This window comes from Odontesthes bonariensis, chromosome 23, assembly GCF_027942865.1.
Source record: "Odontesthes bonariensis isolate fOdoBon6 chromosome 23, fOdoBon6.hap1, whole genome shotgun sequence".
NCBI classification, from domain to species: Eukaryota; Metazoa; Chordata; class Actinopteri; order Atheriniformes; family Atherinopsidae; genus Odontesthes; species Odontesthes bonariensis.
Window position 1 is genome coordinate 12,708,210 of NC_134528.1, and position 23,445 is coordinate 12,731,654.

The following is a 23,445-nucleotide window of genomic DNA, read 5'->3' on the forward strand; positions in this document are numbered from 1 at the left end:
AAGCTTATCTTGAATTGGATGGTAGCAAAACATGTCAAAGATGTTGGGACAAGGGGAACAAAAGGCTGTAAGGGTAAGTGGTATAAAACAGAAAAAGCTGGAGGAACATGTTCCAACTAATTAGGTTACCTGGCAACAGGTCTGTAACTTGATTGGTGAAAGAACGAATCCCTAACAGAGGCAATCTCTTAGAAGTAAAGGCTGGCAGAGGGTCATGAATCAAAACATTCTGTCTGTTCTGTTGTGAATTGAATATTAGTTTCCATCCATCCATCCATCCATTTTCTATACCGCTGAATCCGTCGGTCGGGTCGCGGGGGGGCTGGAGCCTATCCCAGCAGTAAATGGGCGAGAGGCGGGGTACACCCTGGACAGGCCGCCAGTCCATCACAGGGCCACACAGAGACAAACGAGACAAACAACCACACACACGCTCACACTCACTCCTAAGGACAATTTTAGAGACACCAACCTAACCTAACCTAACATGCATGTTTTCTGGACAGTGGGAGGAAGCCGGAGTACCCGGAGAGATGAATATTAGTTTGATATTGGCAAATCATTGCATTCAGTTTTAATTCATATTTTACACAGAATCCCAACTTGTTTGGACTGGGGTTGTATATACAGTCAGTGAAAGTCTGCAAATCCCTGCTTGTGAGAAAAAAATTGTTTTGTAAAAATAACTGAAACAGCTAATTGCCAATTCATTTTATTTTCTCATTTAAGTAAGAGGGGCTGCACGGTGGTGTGGTGGTTAGCACCGTCGCCTCACAGCAAGAAGGTTCCAGGTTCAACACCCAGCTGTGGCCTTTCTGTGTGGAGTTTGCATGTTCTCCCCGTGTATGCGTGGGTTCTCTCCGGGTACTCCGGCTTCCTCCCACTGTCCAAAAAATCATCATAGGTTGATTGGCATCTCTAAATTGTCCTTAGGAGTGAGTGTGAGCGTGCATGGTTGTTTGTCTCTATGTGGCCCTGCGATGGACTGGCGGCCTGTCCAGGGTGTACCCCGCCTCTCGCCCATTGACTGCTGGAATAGGCTCCAGCCCACCCGCGACCCGATCGACGGATTCAGCGGTATAGATAATGGATGGATGGATGGATGGATGGATGGATTTAAGTAAGAGTAAGTAAGTAATTAGAAGGAATCTTGAGGTGCAGTTCTCCACCAAAGCCAATACTAATTCTACGTTTTGCAATACAGCATTGGCCTTTAATCTTGAAGTAAAAGATTTAAGAGAACCAAAATGGGCTTGAGATTCATTGTGACCCCCCCCCCCCCCCTTTTTTTTTTTTTGTAATCATATTGACAGAAGAACAGAACTGAAAACATCACCCTGAAGATTGCTGCCTTGGCGGAGGAACTAATTCATACCTTTTTTCAGTTGTTTGCATGCATTAAATGTATTCTTCATGTTGTTTAACAAACTTGTTGCTGGTGTCGGCAATGCGTATGCGTTTCTGGTAACTGTATGTTTGTACTGTGGGAAAAAAAATGGTCACTGACCCTGCTTGCTAAACTGATGGCATCCTTCCCAGTTTTGCAGAATCCGGCTGTACGGTCTTTCTCCAGAGACAGGACCTCCTCAAGAATGTAAGAAAAAAAAGGCCTTTTCCTCAAAAGAACACAAGCAGAGCCCCCATAAATCAAATGTGTATTTCAAGGAGAAAATCCTTCTGTTTCTCCTCCAGTGACTCCTATAGTTCAGCTTTGTCAACATGCGATGTGGTTTATTGATTCCACTGAGTTTTGCAAGAGAAATATTCCATCTTTTCACTCCTCCACTGATAGAAAAAGGAAAGCTTGCAAAGAACAAAGACAACAGAGTGTGGCAGGTTCGATTATAAGTCCTGCTTTGCTGAAATGCTGAGGTAGCACTGTTCACTGTGGCGTCAGGTACAGATGTCTACCTTTGATTGTTCACATATCTTGAAGAGATTAAAGTGTATTAACAAATTCAATACTGTTTTCCCTTTTGATCTGAGCTGAGGGCACACATCAGTTTCAGCCATCAGAGAACCCTCTGCAACAGAAGAAAGACATTCACTTATGGTATAGCGTTAGCCTGTTTTGTCCTCATCCAGGGGCCCGTTGCACAAAAGTAGGATTAAGACATCCAGGATGAATTACTTAGCCAGGTTCAAGGAATCCAAAACATGGGCGCCCAGGCTTAGTTGGTTGCACAAAGGCCAAACCAGGATGAGCAGACACGGATTCATTAAGCCAGGTGAAAGCGATCCTGGATAAGTGCTGCACACGGCTTGCTTAAATAGACCTCACGATCGATCATAGATTCACTGATTCACCATGGCAACAAGGGCGGCGTATTTCTCCCCAGCGGAGCAAGAATTATTAATGGAAACCTATGAAGAGGTGAAGGAGAAAATAAAACAAAAAGGAAATACTGCCACAGTTAAAAAACAAAGGGAGCAAGCGTGGCAAACCATTGCTGACCGCCTGAATGCGTAAGTAGTGCACAAATCACACTCACCACTCCACTGAAACTATCACAATTAGGCTACAATTCAAATAAAATGTTAATTAACGTATCGTCACCTTCCTAAAATAATCGCCCAAGTCATTTTTTGGCATCAAAGGTGTGGTCCAAAAAATGCCTAAGTCATTTATTTAATCTTAGTTTTTATGAAAAACAATAAGTGTTCTTATGTCAAGCATCCTTTGATATATATTTACTGACTGAAATTATTATTTTATGCTATAATTTCACTTTTGGGGGGAGTTTTTTGTGTTTCCTGAAAAACCTGAAAAAATGACTTATGCGATTATTTTAGGAAGGTGACGATATTTGAAATCATATTTGTAGCCTACTTTGATTATGAATAAGTTGAAATTGACTGCATGTGAGTGAAATTATCTAAATGTAACTCCATGCTCCTCCACTGCTTCATTGTGTGTGTGTGTGTGTTTTTGTGCGTGTAGATTTAACATGACTGGGCCAAAACGGACATGGCAGCAAGTCAAAGTAAAATATAAGAACATCCTGCAGAATGGTAAGTCCCCTGACAAATACTTAACAAGTGTACTTTTTATTAAGAATGTGCCTGCCCACACATTGCCTGTACTGTGCATTAATTGGTTTAACATCTTATCATTTCAGATGGTCTGCAATGCTAACTATTTGATCAGTAATGCTGTGGCAAAGTGGCCCGGCTCGGTCCACAACTCCCGAGTGTTTCAGAACTCAGAGATCTATCGGCGCCCATCACAAGGTGAGCCACAGAACCTCTATTGATAACCACTTTTAACATCATGGCTGTGTTAAGAATGTCACTACTTATGAGGTTGTGATGGTAACATTTTGTATTCACAGGTGAATTCCTGGGTGTATTGCTGGGTGACAGAGGGTATGCCTGCCAGCCTTTTCTGCTCACTCCATTTGCAGACCCTCTGGAGGCACAACTGGCATACAACCATGCCCATGCCAGAACAAGGGCCCGGATCGAAATGACATTTGGCCTACTGAAGGCACGCTTTCAGTGTCTGACCCACCTGAGAGTCAGCCCAGATAGGGCATGTGATATCATTGTGGCCTGTGCTGTCCTCCAGAATGTGGCCTGCCTGAGAAAGGAGAGGGCCCCCAGAGTGCCAGCTCTCATAGACTGGGACATTCCTGCCATCTTCCCGGATGACGACTGTGGTCGGCTGGTCAGAGACCAATATGTGTTAAATTATTTTAATTAATATGCATGTTGATTTAAGTTGGGCCTGCAATGGCAGAGGAATTTTTGTTAGGTTTTTGTGTTGTATAGGCAAGGCAATTTTATTTGTATAGGCCATTTTTACAAACCGTTTGTCTCAAACTGCATGCTCTGATTCTGTGCATTTTGTCTTGTAGAGCACAGTGTGACTTCAGTTTTGAAAGGAGCTGATGGTTTACTTGCTTTGATTTATCCTTGTTCAATAAAGGAACATCATGGTACTCTCTAATGTGTATTTATATTCATATGGTGATGTACTTTATGTGTAGTCTGTGGGAAACTAAATTATCTAGTGGTTCATCTAAAATCATCAGTTATCTAAAATGATTGTAATTAATGATCACAAATGTTTCAATAATGATAGTGGGTATAGTTAAATGTTTTAACAATATGTTCTAGGCAGTGGAATAAATATTGGTTTCCATTTGTGGCGACCGCTGACTGAGATAAGGAATGAGATTAAATAGATCCTGGAACTTAGCCTGGTCTGGAGCAGGCTAGCTTCACAGAATAAATCTCCATGGTAACTTAGGTCTGAACATATCCCACTTCCCTCTATCCCACTTTTGTGCAACTGGATCACGGATAAGTTGATCCAGGATAGCCAACATATCCCGGCTTAATCCCTTATCCTACTTTTGTGCAACGGGCCCCTGGGATTTTTTATTATTTATCTGCAGTGTTTATATATGCTTAAAGGACAAGACCGTTTTTTTTACATTGGGCCCTTGATTTCACATTATAACATGATGTTCTACTCACCCCTGCTTGTTGTTGGTAATTTGGAGCTGTTCCGAAGATATTCGAGAGGCGTCTGGCTGCTCTCTTGAGATATTCAGCCATGAAACGGTTTCCTATGGGCAACGTTATACAGGCATAAACTATGCTGTTTATAATTTATTAATTACTGTACACTAGCACTGATAACGTGGAGGTGCGTCGCTTACTTAAAAAAATCCGGGTTACTGTCATTTTGAATTTTTTTCGTAAAGTGGGTCTGTGGGCTGTCTGTGGTACAGTAGTAGCACGATGATGACGTCAGTAACACCCATTTTACGACAAAAATTCAAAATTACAGTAACCCGGATTTTTTTGAGTAAGCGACGCACCTCCACGTTATCAGTGCTAGTGTACAGTAATTAATAAATTATAAACAGCATAGTTTGTGCCTGTATAACATTGCACATAGGAAACCGTTTCATGGCCGAATATCTCAAGAGAGCAGCCAGACGCCTCTCGAATATCTTCGGAACAGCTCCAAATTACCAACAACAAGCAGGGGTGAGTAGAACATCATGTTATAATGTGAAATCAAGGGCCCAATGTCAAAAAAACGGTCTTGTCCTTTAACTAGAATTGAAAAAAAAAAAAGAAAATAGAAAAAGGAAGATAAGTACCTTTAAATTCTGTTATATTAAGTTGTTTGACCAGGTCAGAAAAATTGGCTGGTGAAATGATTGGCTGCGGAGTAATGGTTGAGGTTGTATTCTTGGAAGCTTCCTTTCTGTGTTGAGTTTGCATGGTTTCCCTCTGAAAGACTAGCGACCTGTCCAGGGTTTATCCTTCTACTTGCCAAACGACAGCTGGGATTTTTTCCAGCTCTCCCGAGACCCTGGATAAGATGAGGTGGGTAAGGAAAATTAAAGAATGGGAATTGGAACTAGATGATAGAAATGAAAATAGTTCTTATAAGTGGCCAAAGCCCTAAAAACATAGATATAGAAATGATGCTACAAAATTTTGCTCTGTGTCCTGTACCTCAATCATTGCCCAAAACTTTCAAACTAAATTAAAGGCATACATATAAATTTTGTTATAATGAATATTGTCAACATTTTACTGGTTCAGTTGCACAAACATCATTTTCCTGCTAAAGAAATACAGGAACATAGAATTCCTTCTCCATTTTTTAACCAAACGGACACTGAGTAAATCACTGCCTGGACTGTGTTCATAAAAAAATGCAGTATAAACATTGCAGTCTCGCTCTAGAATGTGTAATAGTTATGTTGGTCCACAGCACAAAACATAGCAGTTTGACAATAAAGACTCAGGAATAGTAAAATGACAGGTTCAAAGCTCCAAAAATCGTGTGTACTTTTCCCTCAAAATATCACAACATTTACTTTTGACACTAAACATGCACAAAGCAAAATTCTAGGAAGGTAATAGAGGATATCTGGTGGCATGAATCTACAGACTTTTATGCAACAGATTTAAGATTTATATTTAATTAAGTATACTTGTCTTCTTTGGGTAACTTGCAGAAGGTTAACTTCAGGCATCACAAATGTGTGGTTAAGGTTCATCACGTCACATGAAAGCTGTCCAGTTCAAAACAGGCCAAATAGAACCATGAATGACAGTCTAATGGAAAGCTGTCTTTCTTAAAAACCTGACCTTGGAGTGATTTAATACACACGAATGGACACCTGCTGTATAAAAACCTGATTTGGTTTTCTGTCATTGTTTCTTTTAGGTTTTTGGCCCACCACTTGTTGTCTTATTTGATGTGGATGAGCATGTTGTTTATAAGGCAAGGCAAGGCAAGGCAAGGCAAGGCAAGGCAAGGCAAGGCAAGGCAAGGCAAGGCAAGGCAAGGCAAGGCAAGGCAAGGCAAGGCAAGGCAAGGCAAGGCAAGGCAATTTTATTTATAGAGCACAATTCGTACACAAGGTAATTCAAAGTACTTTACAGCTACATAAAATCACAAGAAGGCAATAAAATCATTAAAAAGAAGAAATAAAAAAGAAAAAACCCATTAAAAATAATCATTAATTAATTATTTTAAAAGTGAAGAGTGCAGATAAAATACTTTCAGGTGTCATATGCACAGCTAAATAGAACTGTTTTCAGCCTGGATTTAAACATTGTCAGAGTTGAAGCCTGTCTCACATCTTCTGGAAGATTGTTCCAGATTTTAGGAGCATAAAACTGAAACGCAGCCTCACCTTGTTTAGTCCTGACTCTGGGCACCAGCAGGAGACCCCTCCCTGAGGTTCTCAGAGCCCGAGTTGGTTCATATGGCTCTAACATGTCAGAAATGTACTTTGGCGCTTGACCTGCCCTGAAGAGACTTGTACACAAGCAGATCTGTTTTAAAGTCTATTCTCTGAGCGACAGGAAGCCAGTGCAGAGACCTGAGCACTGGACTAATATGGTCGTATTTCCTGGTTCTAGTCAGGACTCGAGCAGCAGCATTCTGGATGTACTGCAGCTGTCTTACAGCCCGTTTAGAGAGCCCAGTGAGCAGGCCGTTACAGTAGTCTAACCTGCTGGAGACAAACGTATGGATCAGTCTTTCTAAGTCTGGTTTAGACACTATTCCTTTGATTCTGGCAATGTTTTTTAGATGGTAAAAAGCTGCTGATGTTACTGATTTAATGTGGCTGTTAAAGTTCAGGTCTGAGTCCAATATTACCCCGAGATTTCTAACTTGATAGTTAGGTTTTAGAGAGAGAGTCTCAAGGTGACTGATAACACTTTCTCTTTGTTTCTGTGGGCCACAGACAATGATTTCAGTTTTGTCCGAGTTTAGCTGGAGAAAATTGTTTTGAATCCACACACTGATCTGTTCGATGCAGTGACACAATGTATCTACAGGCCCATGTTCTCCTGCCGTCAGTGACACGTAGATCTGAGTGTCATCTGCATAGTTGTGTTAGGACACATTATAGCTGAGTATTAGCTGGCCTAATGGAAGCATGTACAGATTGAACAATACGGGTCCCAGGATTGACCCCTGGGGAACCCCACAGGTCATAGACATTTGGTCTGAGACACAGTTACCAATTTCAAAAAAATATTTCCTGTCCTCCAGATAGGACTTGAACCAGTTTAAAGCACGACCAGAGATTCCCACCCAGTCTTCTAACCTCTGTAAAAAGGTCGCATGGTCAACTGTGTCAAAGGCAGCACTCAGGTCCAGCAGAACTAAGACTGTAAGTTTACTTGCATCTGTGTTCAGGCGGATGTCATTTGTCACCTTGATCAGAGCTGTCTCAGTGCTGTGGTGGGGCCTAAAGCCTGACTGGAAAGTATCAAAAGCATTGTTAGACAGGAGAAAGTCACTAAGCTGTTGGTATACAACTTTTTCTAGGACTTTGCCTAAGAATGGCAGGTTTGATATGGGCCGGTAGTTGTTCAGTACTGTGGCATCAAGATTGCTCTTCTTTAGAAGAGGCTTAATGACAGCGGTTTTTAAGGCCTTTGGAAATGTTCCAGTCTGGAGTGAGATGTTGACTAGATGAGCAAGTTGTGGTAACAAACTGCTCAGCACAGACTTTAGGAATCTAGTGGGCAACTCATCAAGGCAACACGTTGATGAACTCAGACTGCAGATGATCTCTTCGACTGTTTTGTCAGTAACAGGTGTGAAATGTGTCAGCTCTAGGTGTCTAGCTGGCTGCAGAGTAGTTATTTGTGTTGTGGAAATTATTGCATTTTTAATGTCTTGAACTTTGTCATTAAAGAATATTGCAAACTCATTACACTTGGATGTGGAAATGAGTTCTAAAGGCAGTGAAACTGGAGGGTTTGTTAATCTGTTTACTGTAGCAAACAGGACACGAGAGTTGTTACTGCATTTTTTGATGATTTCAGAAAAATAACTCTCCCTTGTTCTATGCAAAGTCTGGTTGAACACACATAGCTTTTCTTTGTAAGTCTCATAATGAACCTGGAGCTTTGACTTGCGCCATTTCCGAGTGCTCTCTGGCACTCCCTTTTCTGTGCCCTGGCCGACTCTTCTTTCCTCCATGGCACCCTTTGCCTACTTTTCACCATTCTAACCTTACAGGAGCAATGGTATCCAAAACTTTTAAGAGACTTGATGTGTAAGAGTTCAACAGATCATCAACATTAGAACACGGGGTGTTCTCAAACCTAATCATTTCATATTAGCTAACAAACAGAATGTTTCTATTTTATCAATTTAGTGGCCTCATTGTAATGCTATATTACAATGCTACTCTACATTACAATGTCGTGTAAAAGCATTACAGTGATCATTCATTATAAAGTAGTTTATGGGCTGTGGACCATTGTAGCTATTGTGCTGGAGGGAGATTGGGCTGAAATAATACACAGCACTAAGACAATTTTTTCATACGGCACAATTCAACAACTATGTGATTCAAAGTGTTTTAAACTGAACAATAGCTATTAAACAAAATGTAGGGTGATTAGGAAAAAGTTTACAGATAAACTGTCTTCAATATGAAAAGATGGGGTAGCACCACAAACACCGCAGAGTAGAGAAGTGACAAAATAATACAGAATGCTGTTACAAAAGATGGTACAAAGCAAGCAATTTTGGACTCTCCCTGAAAAAAAGACTAATGAAAAAGAACCACGGAGTTATCTTTGTTTGTAGCAATAAAATAGTCTCAAACAGGACACACAACAGAATGAACCTGTTTGAGTCCATGAGAAAGTAAAGTGAGACAGTGGTCTCACACTGGAGTCAAACCTGGTTCTGTGAATATTCCGTATCTGTATACTTTCTGTTACCTTTCCATAGCCATTTTCCCTGTTCTTCCTAGTGTAGTGTTTGTTTTCATTGATAATTAAGTAAAAAATATATATATTTGGTTGAATTTGAAGAAATTTGATCAACTGAAGTTAAACGAAACAATTACTTCATCTGTAAAAATTGTATTCCACGATATTTGTTGAGTCCTTACATTCATGCCAGAACAAATTTATGGTCAGAATACAATGGAGACTCAGCCTTGACCCCCACACACAACATGAAATGAAAGAGATGAATAATGAACCTGAAAGAATGGCACAGCAACAGTTGCCTGAGCTCCAGGGAGTTAAAACCAGACTTAGCAACAAACACATTTGCACAGAGCACAAAATGAAAACAGTTCATTCAGGTTTCATGACCAAAAATATTTTAAACACATTGTATTCAAGGGAAAGTGTGGATCTATTAAACACGAGCTCAGAATGACTTTCAGACATCTTTTCCACCCACTCTCACCAACAGGCATGTGGAAAAGCTGCTACCTCTAATCTTACTGACAGTCCTGCTGAGTTCATTGCAACATTATTAACTGTTCCCATTATGAAGGGTCCAAAAGAAAGGGAAAAAAAAGATATGATAGTGGGGCGCTATTAATGGAAAAGCTGTGGGAAGTCTCCTGCTTGCTGGGTTTAATCCTCAGAATCTAAAGTGGGTGTATTTCTTTACCAAGCCATTTACGAAATTAAATCTTTACAATCTTATTTGACATATAAAACGTGTTACTTCAACTTCATGGATAATTGTGTGGTTCTTTGATCAGATTTGGAGGCTTAAAAGTACAACTTAGCCACAGAACACTGCCACACTATGAGGGATGTGCTGGCAACCAATACTGCAAATTTATGAATTAAAGGTATACAGTAGTGCAAAACGTTCATAAAGAGAGTGACCATTTCTAGTAATACTGCCAAAAATTTCTTTCATCTGTGGAAGGCCATTTTTTTGAGAAAGCAGTACTGGGGCGTGAGTGATGAAAAAGGAAATTGAAAGACACAGACAAACTGCATTAGTTGAGATTTTGGTCTCACATAGCTGGTCAAACATTTTTTCTGGAACTGGCTCTAAGGTGAGTTTACTGACCTTCGACACACATGCTGTACTCGCACATGAAGTCACATAATCTCAATTTGTCTCAACTGCTATAATAAAAAAAAAGAACAAAAGAAAATAAATAAAATTCAAGTATACAATTTTCTAAACCTGAAACACACACAGAAATATTTTAATTAGTTTCCTTCTAACTAACTTCTAAACTCTTTCCTTTTTGACCTAATCGCACTTGGTGTCTTTAATGGGTTAGTTATTCATTGCATCAAACGAACAGAAAAACATCATATCGGCAAGAATAAATGTTTCAGACTTACTGACTCAACAGCAGGAACAGAATTGTGCTCTCATCATGGAAACATGATGCGAGGCAACTTATTTCCCAGCTGAGTGCGCTCTTAAGTGAAACCTCTGTCCGCAGACAGAATCATTGCCACATGCTGCATGGTCACCACAATCAAGCTTTGATTCCTGAAGCTCTGAATCATCCAGACACGTCAAGATGAGTCATACCCCACGTCTTTTTTTTTTTTTATCTCATGCAAAAATGGGGGTAGGTAGGGTAGAAACAGTAACAGATAAAATACTATTGTTCAAACTGATATCTGTCAAAATATGGTGAGTTTATGGACTACAGTAGTCCATCAATAACTCTATAGAGACCTTGGACAATACCAGGTCGAAAGCATTGTTTTATTTGTTTTGTTATTATACTGCAGGAGTGCAGGTTTGCGTGGGTCAACTCAACCAAATGAAAAAAAGTAGATTTTTTCCCATTTGGCAACAACATACCGAGCAATCTGTCTCTGAGATTTGAACTTCAAATTAAATACAATGGGCATTATTGTTGTTAGTGTAGCTACTATGTTTAAAACAGATATATTATTTCTGGCTACTAATCTAGTTTGAAGTTACTCTGTCTGTGCTTTCCATTGTCTATGGCTGCAAGTCCACTGGCTCATACTAAGGGCCTAATTCTTCAGAAACAAGTCACAAATGGATACTTTTGTCGTTTTCCCCTGTAACCCGTTTCCATTTATAAGGATTTACTTTAGTCATTTGATTTGAGGAAGAGAAATATAACATGGAGCATGGTACAACTCTTGGTGTTGTGCCAGAAATATAGAATGTGTTCCAGAAAGAGAGACAAAGCATTGTAAATAGAAAACACAAAATGATCAAAGTAGAGATGTGAAATGATGAAACACATGAACAAGATACACAGATGAAAACATGGAAAATGCATTAACCTATTTGCAAGGTTTGTGTTTGTTTTGGCATCTCAGGGTGTTGGAACAGGTTGAGGTTGATGAAGCCTCTTTTAGATGTGCATCCTTTCCATCAATCAATAGGCAGAGACGTGTGCCAGCATTTTCCACCTTTTACCACCTGTTTTCCCCAGTGTTGGAGGAAAACACATCCAAGAGTAATTTCTTTTGACTGTTTGACCACACCCTTGTTCCTTTGTAGCTGTTTTTCCAATATAGCTGCCTTGCAACTTTGGGGCAAACATTTGAGATGTCGCTAATATGAAAATACAAACTGGCTACGGTCTATTAATTTGATTGGAGCAAATAAACTAGATAATAGAATGCTGTCACATTGTGGTTGCATCTGGTTGGTAGCAGATGATTGTAGGCTATTGAAAGGATACTAATGACAGTCGTTTAGATTGCAATCTGGAAAAAGAATCAGGCCTGCAACGTTCCAAAAACAGCCGTGACAGTTCAGATTTTACCACTTTATCATGCTGGTATTCCCTCGCACACTTATAAGATGTTTTGGAGTTGAGAATACCAAGTGATGAAGTGTTTGAGGTGTTATATGGACCAATACGTCCTGCAAACACATCTTAAGGTGTGCAACACTACTGGGTTGTCAGTCACATTTTTGCTTTCTAAAACAAACTCCATGTTTTTTTATTGAAGACAGTCCGGTCCACTACTCATACCGTGTGCAGAGTGTGATTTTGTGCTGTTGTGTTAAATGCATCGATGTCCCTGGGAAAGACATCTTCTTGAAGGCAGCATACGTTGCTCTAAAATCTACATATATTTCTCTGCATGAATGATGCCATCATAGAAATGTGAAATGTCTTTACATGGGGAACTGACACAACCCCACGTCATCACAGAGCCTGGCTTTTGGACATGTTACTGATAGGAGTCTCGATACACCTTTTCATCTTTGGTCTGAAGCACACTGTAGACAAAAAATCTGGATAGCACATTCATCTGATTAGGACACACAATTCCATTATGTGATGGTCCATCCCAGAGACCACACAGGCGCCATCAACACTGGCTCTGAACAAGGTTTAACATATGACTTCTTTTTTGCACAGAACAGTTTAAGACTGTCTTCCCCAAAGATATGCCTCTGTGGCATATGCGCATGGAAGCAGATGCGGACTATAAATATGCTCAAAGAATATGCAATTATGAAACCAACTGAGTGTCAAGGAAGAAAAAAACGCTGTCCATGATAATTCGGTCACGTCAAAAGAATTTTAGTAGAAAATCAGAAAAATGCTCGCTGAGTTTATGTTGATCTCAATCTCAGATCTCAAAAGCACAGCAAATAGCTCCTTCATCCAACCACCCCTCCTTCCTCCTTGAGCAGACTTTGTGGCTTGTTAAACGATAGACTTGACATTCTCCAATGTGGAAGTGCTTATGAGTCGTATTTCCCTCATGCCACTTTTGTCTGAGGGGTGGGGTACTTCACAGGATGGAATTATGAGTTGTATTCAAGGGTAAGAACAAAGAAAAGATAGAAACGTTTCAGCTGGAGGACTTGTGGACAGTTTAAAGTCACGTTTGTGAATGATGTTCTGTTTTGTAGTACTTGGCAAAAGGTTTCTGACAATAATCATTTGCCCATTTGGTGATATCAGTGGATTCTGAATAACAGTGCTTAATGCAGTGTTGTCTGAGGGATATAAGACACTTGGTGTCCAGTTCAGGCGTGCACCCTTGCCTTTTAAGCACTGAAATAGTTTGATAATTTGTATGCACTTCAGAGGGAGAAATATACCAATCCAATCTTTCTTTTAGGTACATTGCTTTCAAACAATTTCTCAATTTTTCCATGCATCTTTTGACATACAGTAAATTGCATCTTTCCCATCTTTGTGCTTAAAACACTCACCCTTTCATGAAATTACATCTCTTTTTTAACCTTTTTACTATCCCTGAATTCCACCCACCCTGCAAAACGATCTCATGGCAAAACATATAATATTCACATTGCTAGAGATCACATGCAAACTTGTGATAAAGGTGATGTGATAAAGGCATTGATGTTCACTCTCCCAACAACAGTCTACGTGGTTGTGTACAACAAAAGCACCTATAAGGGGGAAGGGTGGGTTTGGTGGCTGGGATTAGTTCATGGATATTCATGCAAGAGATGAATAGTTTGAGACTGTCTTGCACAACATTTTCTACTGTCCTCTTACTTTTCTATTTCCCCTCCTTCTGAGTTATTTGTTCAACCAAATGAGTTGAACAAATAAACTCACTTGACACACCAAGATGCTGAATATGCAGCATCTCAGGTGGTTCAGCAACATAAATCCAAGAAATCCAGGCAATGACAAATCAGGAAAAAACTTTTGCAGATCATGGGGTACAGTTGAGCTTCACAAGGCAAAGGTTGAGGCAACGAAGGCAGGAAGACAAAATAAGCAAAGCTACAAATGACACACAGGGGGCATGATTGCCAAAATTTGACAGAAACCTGAGGAAATACTGATAAAGGACTGAGCATAAAAAAACAAGCAGAAACCAAGCAACCAAAGACAGAGCAGAGCTTTACCATAGCAATGAACTCGCTCAGAAAGCCAAAAGATGTGAACCAAACCAAAACACTGCAACACCCACAGACCATAACGCACGGATGCATGAGGACAAATTAAATGCAGACGATGAGACATGAAAACATGGCATGTCTTGGGTTCAACAACCCCTCTGCAAAGTCAAATATTGGAATCACTACATTTATTAAAAAAACATTTTTTTCTTTAACCTACCTACTTTTTTTTCCCGGATTTAGGGTTTGAATCTTTGAATAAACCCGTGCAACACAACATTCACCCCTATTGAAATGGGGTGGAGTTAGAAATTTGAAACTGGAAATCTAAAAATAATCTGTGCGTGTCGGAATGAGTTCGGTATTTGCAGAAGCGAGAAAGGTGTTCTTTGATTTGACATAAATTGGCCCCTTCAGTGTCTATTTCATGATGCTACTCATCATACTGGAGCGGATGTGATTACCGTGTTTGTGGAGAGATTATTGTTGTCGCTCGTGGGGGGGACCTCTGCTCCCTCCCCCGCCCGCCCGCCCGCCCGCTCACCCCTCACCCCCACCACCCCACCAGTGAAGACGGAGATACAGAGAGAGACTCACACCGTTCACATCGGGATCTTGAGAGAAAGACTGTCACATAACAGAGACTCTACAACTTGCTCTCATCTAATCACCGGCGGAGGGAAACGAAATCAAAATCACACGGATTTATTTACAAATGCCGTTAATCGCGTGACCAGTGATTTAAAAATTAAATACAGAAGCTGGCAATGAGAAGTTGTGTGATCCGGCTGGTCGTGTGAGCGCTGCCGGCTTTAAGCAAGAAACTCATGGTAAGGTTTTTATTCCACTCTGTTATTTTGTCAGAGCTGATCAGCATTTTGATTCCTGTCACTGCATTTATTTCCTTCTGTTCGTTTTTAATGCGAAAGCTCGTGTCCGCCTCGTGCGCGAAGTTCATGCCCTGGCTTTTCTGTCTGCATGTCTCCCGAGGGAGTGGATGCAGAGATGGAAAAGTTTTTTGGCTGATTTTGACTTTATGTGTGTGTGCTCCCTGTATAGCCTTCAACCGGAGACATCACTAATATAACGGACTCCTTTCAGCGAAGAGGCGCCCGCTGCCCGTATAGAGAATGAATGGGTCACTATGTATTCTAATCTAACTCGGCACTCGTTTTTACTTCATATAAAGAGAGATAAAGAGCGCTGGTCTTAACAGCACGAATACTGTCCCGGAGAAATATTACCAGTCATAACTATTGAAAAAAAAAATAAAAATGTCATCGCCTCGCAGTTAGTTATACTGGACAGATCGGTTCTATTCGAAACTATTCAGACAAAGGTCCTTTATTTGATAAGTGAAGATTTAGCTCCCATTCATGAGATGTGGGATTTTCAGCATTAAGAGCCAAAACAAAAGGATTTTGTTCTGACCAATGAGAGAAGGGGAAGCCTCGAGGGACGGAGTAGTCCTCTCTTGTCTTTGTCCAACCAAAGACATACTAGACCACATGCTGAAATGCAAACGCGGGGATGGCTGCTAATAGAAGTGCCCTTTTTCTTTTGATTTCTTGATTTCATGTGAAACTGCATACAGAGACTCGTCTTACAGTTCTTCTGGTCAATACATGTCACGAGCACTATTGTTTTCAGGATCTGAGCCATTATAGCACCTGCTGATATATCCTTCACCCTGTCAATAACATTTTTTTTTCTAAACCTAACAGTTTATAGATAAAAGCTTTTGCACAATATCCAGCTGTATTGCAGTATGAGGTAATGTGAGGGTCTGGTTATTGAGTGGTAAATGCACCTCGAGATGACTCATATCTTTTTTTTTTTTTTAATTACCGTCATTGAGGTTTCAATTAGGTACCAATGTGGTTGCTGCTTACCACTAGATTTGCTGCAATGGTTTTAAAAGACAGTGAGCTTAAATGAAAAGAAGGCAGGTAAACGGTATGGCAGCGAGGTGAGGAATTTGTAAGGATCACTATGGTGCTGCTGTACATTGTAATTTCCTAAGTAAATTTGCAGTGATTACTGGCAGTAACTTCATCATTAGGGTATTTCAAATTCTGGTTTGTCACTGTAGTTGTCAGAAAATTAATTTGCAGTTCATTACAGTAAATTTACAGCTTTAATGGTGACTGATTTGTCAGAAAATGACCCTACCCACATGTATATATGTAGATATATTAATTAACATTCTTTAAACTGTATTTGACCTTACAGTATGTATCCCGTGTTTAATTATTAAGGAATGCAATGATACTGCTATCGTGGGTTCAACTGATTTACCGTTTATACATACTTTATACTGCAAAGGTCTGTTTTGGGCTGCGCTTTCATCAGATGACATTTAGGGAGAGCAAGTGTACAACCTGGGCACACAAAGACAGACATACCGTGCACACTCACACCTATGGCCAGATTAGACTCTCAGATTAACCTAACAGCTTTCAACTGTGGGGAGAAGGGTGGAGCACCTGGAGAAAACCCACACAGGCACATGGAAACTCCAAGTGGGTGACCAGCAGGTTCTGACTCGTTGGTCTCACAGTTCCCACCCCAAGACTGTCATGCCAACCCAACAGCATAGAATAAAAGCCAAGCTGGAAAAACAAGTCTCCCAAGAAGATTTTTTTACTGTAAATTATTGGATTCTCTGTTAGTGATGTATCAATGGGATACATCGCTGGTCACAGTATGGTAGTGTATGACAGTACACAGCAGAGTACCGTTTGGATTTGACCAGTTTTTATTCCTCACAAATGCAGCTTTTTAAATGGGAAGATTTGCTGCATTTCTTTGATTTGTATTATTAGCTGTGGCATTTAAGAAGCATTCCATCTTAAGGAAACAATTTTGACACAAGGACAGTGCTTGTTCCGCTGATCTGTCCGAAAAAAAGGGAAATAAGTCTTTCTTTTAAACTCTACAGCTGGAAATGAATTCATTTGATCGAGGAATGTGACCAGAATGCAATTGGATTTTCTTCTGGGAAGAGTAACTGCTTTGGCTTGTCTTTTTAACTATATAACAAACATAGGTTTAATATAATGCAGGGGTTATTATGCACACATCAGAGTGCAGCCATAACAGCACAAGTCATGTCTGCATGCTGGTGCTCTTTTATACAAAACTAAAATACAAAGACCGATAAATGAAAGAGTTGGTCTCAAAGAATTTACTGATCCAGAGTGGGAGGAAATATTCATCTTATTTGAACCAGAGAGACAATAAGATTAAGATTATATGGTTTCATTTACAGTTGAACAGATTACAAGTGAGGTTCCACTACACTTGTCAGTGTGTGAGAGTGTGAAATTTTATTCTGATTATATAGAATCAGCCCAATAATTCAGGCTACACATTTCGTAATGAATCTGTTTACATGGTGTGGTTTGACATATACGCACTGTGCGTGTGTCATGTCAGTGTGTGCAGCTTTTTGCAAGCTGACAAAGACTGCGTGGGAATCTGAGACCCGCTGTAGGCGTTCTAAATGTGGTGGGGTTTCTTTTTTTCTCGCTACAATATATTATTATACAGAGAGTGGGATGGATGATTAGAATGATTTAGACTAGGCGTAGTGTGCGTGGCCTCCAGCAGTCACACTCTCTTTTGCTTGTGTTCATCTCTCTCACCGCAGATTTCTGTGGAGTGACGGGAGCTCTTTGATGCATTACCGTGTCCAACAGAAGTTGAGCTGCAATTCTTCTGGCTGATAGGTCTTGACATAAAAGTAGTGTTAACTTAGCTCTTGGTAATGGCCTGATGAAGTATCCATTCACAAAAAGACACAGAGCCATGATTGGGTAATATGTGTGTCATAACTCTTTTTGTCAATTTTGAAAAGGAAAAACTTAGTCAGACTGATCAAAGCAGGAAATGCAGCTTTTAACATGAACTTTCTGACACTTTTCATCAGGGATTTCTGTGATAATGCATTTTTTCAAAAACAGACCAGCTGCTGACTTAATTACCACGACACAGACAAAGAAAGATTGCCTTTGTTATTGAAATGTTTGTCAGAGATTTCTCATGGGAAGAGCATTCAAGTGAAATGGCAGAAGGAATCTTCGGTAATTCAATTCTAAATGGCCTTTTTAAGGTTGCTTCATCAAGAAAGCTGGAGAGCATTTGGCAGCGGACATACAAAGAGCCATGACCTTTTTAGATTAATGGCTTTAAGCTCAATAGACCCTGACTGCAATTAAATGTCCCTCTGTGTTTGGACAAATGTAGAAGTGCACATTTGAACAGTGCAAGCTCAGAAGATGAATCAAATTTTTCTTTGACACTTGAAATGAAGAATTTCCTGTGAATCATTCTGCCGCCCTGCGGTTATTGCCACATAGATTTAACACTCTGATGCTCTTGTTTATAGACGCACTGATTTCATTTGCTTTAATTTTTATTTGAAGAAGGCTATAAATCTTCAAACAGAGGCTTTGGTGATGAACTGATTTGCCCCACATTTCCTTGTCTTATGTGAGAGCACATTCTTGTCTGGGACATTTTGCTAATTTCGGGTCAGCTGATGCTCTGTGTCTCGTCCATCTGACCCGCTCTGTCGACATCCTGTGTGACTTCACAATCTTGCCCTGCTCTAATAACTCTGACACCTTTTTTTTCTTTTCAGCCTAAGAGCCTGAAGCAATGCTCTGTATTTCTCAAATGAAGCATCTGACCTCTATGTTAGGGGTCTTTTATTTCAGTCATTGCTGCGTGATGCTTAGAGTAAAGAATGTAATGGGGGCTGCTGGCCAGGGTATGCTGGTAGTCCCTTGACCTCCAAACCATATGTACTCCTTTCCTAATATGGTTTTTCAGCTAGCTGTGGTTCGTGTGTTTCAGCTCCACTGTGCCAGGCCAAGTTGCAATGTCATGTGTTTCCACAGCAGCCTCACAACAACAGCCATCCACACTGCTGTGGTCCTGTAGCAAAGCATGATCTGTGGTGCCTCCTCCGAGCTATGTCTTCATTTTGTGTGTCGGCTCTGGAGATTAGAGGTAAAGCTCTGTTTTTATAGATGTCTCTTTTATACTTTTATAGCTCCCGTGTTTCTCTGTTTACTCTTAGATATTCTTTTTTATTGTCTAGTGAACACTTTTAGATATATTCAAGCTGTATTAGGTTGCTGCTTTGGATCCAATTACACTTGCTTGTCCACTTCAAATCTGCTTGGAAGACATGTTTCATAAATGTGCATCTACAGAAAGACTTTTTCTTTAAACAATGAAAGGCATATAGCCTTATGTTCACCCTCTTGTGATGATATTTACATCACCTAGACCCCAGAGTACTCGTGAGTGTGTGATGTAAAGCACACACAAAATGCCAAGCTTTCTTGTTCATGTTGCTTCAAATTAATGCAAGGATGCTGATATTGGGAAGTAGAAATGGGATTTGTATGAGGTGCTATATTCCAATATCAAACAGACATGGACATATTTTGCTTTCTTTGGTCAATTGCCCTGTTTTAATTTATTGCAAGGTGGAGCATCTCAAACACAAACAGCCTGAAACAGCTGAGAGAACCTTCACTAGATGGGTTTTTACTGTTGTTGGAACTCTTCTAACAGTACAGGTCACCAAGGTACACAACTTTACCTTGTTCTGTGTTGCAGTGGAAACACTTGCGCTGACCCAATGCAGCTCGATTGCTCACAGGCATTCATGGCAAGGCTCAGTGCAGCTAACCTTGCCACAATGGAAAAAACTCAATACGTTTTTTTTGCTGCAACAGGCTTCCATAAATTCTTTTTCAAGCCACAGTGGAAATATTAATTGCAGTGTTGCTGCCCGTATCTCCTTCGAAAATCAATCTGACTTAGGTCAAACATCCCGCATAATCCTTTGCTTGATGATTATTGGTTAGTGCTGAAAAACTCAAAATAACTAACAATTTGTCAAAGGTAATAGTAATTATTTAAAAAAAGAGCCAAGCTGAAAGGCGAAGATGTTGATTTATTAGTCACCCTACTTTCCAGCCTTCACCTTTGGTTACGAGATGTGGGTAGTGACCGAAAGAGTAACACTGCAGCTACACATGTCCAAAATGAGCTTCCCCCGAAGGGTGTTTGGGCTTACCCTCAGGGAAAAGGTGAGGAGCACAGAGTCTCAGAGCGGAGGAGGCAGTCGAGGTGAATCCGGCATCTGGTGTGAGGCAGTCCCCAGACTCATATCTCTTGGCTGATTTGGTAACACCTGATTGTCCCCCTTGAGCGTCTACAAGAGGTAGCTGGGGAGTGGAAGGTCCTTGGATTTCTGCTCCTCTGACTACCCCACACACTGGTCCCAGGTAAACAGCACAAAATGGGTGGATGGATGCAAGTCAACAAACCTGAAATGCCAAACTGTCATTGGTGGCAGATGCTAAAACATGTGGCTTTTCTATCATTTGAAATGAATTAATTTGCCATTTTGTAAAAAGTTTGAACAAAAAAAGGAATTTGGTAACATCTCACTGGCCTATGGAAACTTGTTTCAAGTTTATTTTTCAAGGTTGTACTGACTCATGATTTAATCGAGAAGAAAAATGAGATGTAAAGAGCAATATTTAAAGCTCTTAAAGATGCCATCTCTGGCTTTGTGCCTGTCAACAGTAACTCTTTTGATGCTTATATTTTCATAGTTACATTGTTTTTGTAAGCCAAGTGGTTTCAGACTGAATAATCTCTTCCGGAGATCATGCTGCATTCTGGCTGTGTTTAAGTAAAGGAGTTGGACTTCAAAAGTAATGGTGCATGCAGTGCAGCCAGTGATGGATGGGTCCTCCAATGAAGCTATGTTATATATTCCTGATGAAGAGTAGTGGATCACTGGTGAGGATTTATGTGGTTGTGGATGAGCAACCACTCCAGAAGATGTTGTCTGGATGAAGTTGCGGTCCAATGCTGCTTGTCATTGTGACTGATGAGCCTCTAGTGATTTAACTACCACACTAATAGACATTCATCAACTTTATCAAGTGAGTTACTTGCAAGCAGCTTTTTTTTCTCCTATGTTACGCAAGAGTGGCAAGATGCATGCTTTCATAATCGCAACACACGATGCGAAATCACAACATGAAAACCCCTGGCCTTATTTGTAAAGCATGTGGGCTGTACAGCGGGATGTACAAATAGTCATTTACAGGTTTTTACAACAAATTTCTGGAACAACACAAAAGACGGTGTAATCTCGATACAGTGTGTTGCCTTTGAAATGCTCATGTACCACTGCCAAAGCTAGGGGGTCATTGCTTGTTTTAATGATGCATGCTAAAATAAACTGGCTTTTACACCCTTCACCATCTGTACCGAGTTGTGCCATATAGTTTGAATTTGACAAATGAGCAGACTCTCCTTTTGTGTGTAGCTTGATTTATGGGATTGGTTGTTAAGGGATCATGTATGTCAGAAGTGTAGACTTAAGTCACATGACTTGGACTCAAGTCAGACAAACAAATTTAATCAAATTAGACTTTAGTGACAAAATTAAAAGAGAACGGTAAGCGCTGAACTGTACTTTAATAGCACTGAGTCAAGATTTCACTTCAGCTCGATCCTTTTGACTTGGAAATACTTGAAAATATTTTACACCAAGGCCAAATATTACAAAGGAAGGTTTTCTAAAAGGATGCTGTGAATTATTTATTTTAAAGATACAACTTTATACCCAGCAAACTGACCCAAAATGGTGGGGCCATTTCTAGATCTAGATTTTTGGATAATTACTTTGTTGCTGTAATAGCTATAAATTTGTTGAAGAGCCCACCACGACTCATTTAGGACTTTAAAGTCTTTTTAAGTAGAAATACTTAAGACTTTGACCTATTTTAGTCTCATATCTGGTGTTACTGTGTTTTAATACGTTAAATACAGTTTATGCTCCAATACTAGGCTATGGATGCTTTCATTTGTTGCCATGGAATCCCTTTGGGTACCATAGAGGACCACTATTAGTGATTGTGTTTGGGTGCTGCTCCAGTATCTGTCACCCAGATGTCAGCCTAATTGTCCCCCAGTGCAAACCTGTGGGGACCTAAACAATATACAGCACCACAGAGATGTTTTCATTTTCCAATTACCTCGGGCTATTCCTTTAAAATGAGCAACCACTTAATAGCTTAGCCACCCCATGCTTCCATTTTTTTATTTTTTGAATGACCTACAAACCACCAAGATTGTACTTAACAATTTCACCCAACAGAACACCTATCTGTCTCATCACTGACCAGCTCAATTTGTGCTTTCTCCCCCTTACTCGTGATACAGCTGAACATGCGGTTATTAAGTGCCAACAGCAGCAGCCCTGGGGCTTGTTCAACCCAAACAAGAGGTGACGTCGTAACATGCACGTGCCTATTGGCTGCAGGTCTGGCTGAGGTCAGAGGTCAACATTGAGTTCCATTTATCAGGCAGCTTTGAAATGTCCAGTTGAAGTGTCAGACACACCTACAGGGTTATTTTTTTTACATTTTCAACGATATCTGGCAGTGAGGAGTCACACTCCGGCCTGGCAGGGGTCACAATGAATTTGTAAAAATGTTATTTTCATTACTGCAGCTATCATTTTGTGGGATTATCCCTACCAAGTTCATTGGAAGCTGGAGTTTCATATCTGTGCAGACAGCTGCTACCATTGAACTATTAGTGTAGCGAAGAAATTGTTACGCTTTGCAAGATGGATGTGGTATTGTAGAAGATCATCATTTATCAGGACGTTTTATCAGGACCAAGCAGCGAAAATTCTTCTTCTTCTTTTTTTTTTGCTCTTATCTACTTCTTACAGGAAGCAGAACTGAATAGATTAATATATGTGATTTACCTGGCACTCAAATTACAGTGTAAGTAATCCCTCTGGTAGAGGTGGAACATATTGGCAACCCTAAGAATAAAAAATACACTGGAATATTTCCTCTGTATTAAAAAGAGACCCCTTTTTTCTCACCTTTAATTTGGAGAATTAACCTGCCTGCCTGCCTGCCTGTCCGTTAAGCCTGAAGAATCTGTGTAAGGTTTCATTATTGTGGAGTCATGTGTATAATGTAATGGGGAGTAGATAAAGCACAGCATCTTATAAGTTGAAAATCCACAGGCCAAGTTAATATTATGGATCTGCTGGGATACCCTCAAGTAGCCTCCCTAAAATTGTTTGCATCAGACCCACTCCCAAGTGAGGGAGCAGTAAGCCAGCAGATCTGGTAATAGCCTATGTTCTCTTAATTCACACACTTTCTTGGCAGTCGTGGGCAAACACTCAATCCATGCACATTTCTGTTACTGGCAGGAGGCTTAGCACAGTTTGAGATGACTAGGCGTGAAACTACTGTTGAGGATTA

General features: G+C 40.3%; 1 protein-coding gene across 2 annotated transcripts in view; it reads left to right on the forward strand.

Moving 5' to 3' along the window:
- The first annotated feature begins 14,519 nt into the window (after window positions 1-14,519).
- Window positions 14,520-23,445, forward strand: part of chst15 (carbohydrate sulfotransferase 15) — a 34,483-nt gene continuing 25,557 nt past the window's right edge. For both annotated transcript variants that reach the window (XM_075457723.1, XM_075457724.1), the window contains exon 1: window positions 14,520-14,943. The gene's annotated coding sequence lies outside the window, so the exon portion shown is untranslated. The remainder of the gene's footprint in view (window positions 14,944-23,445) is intronic.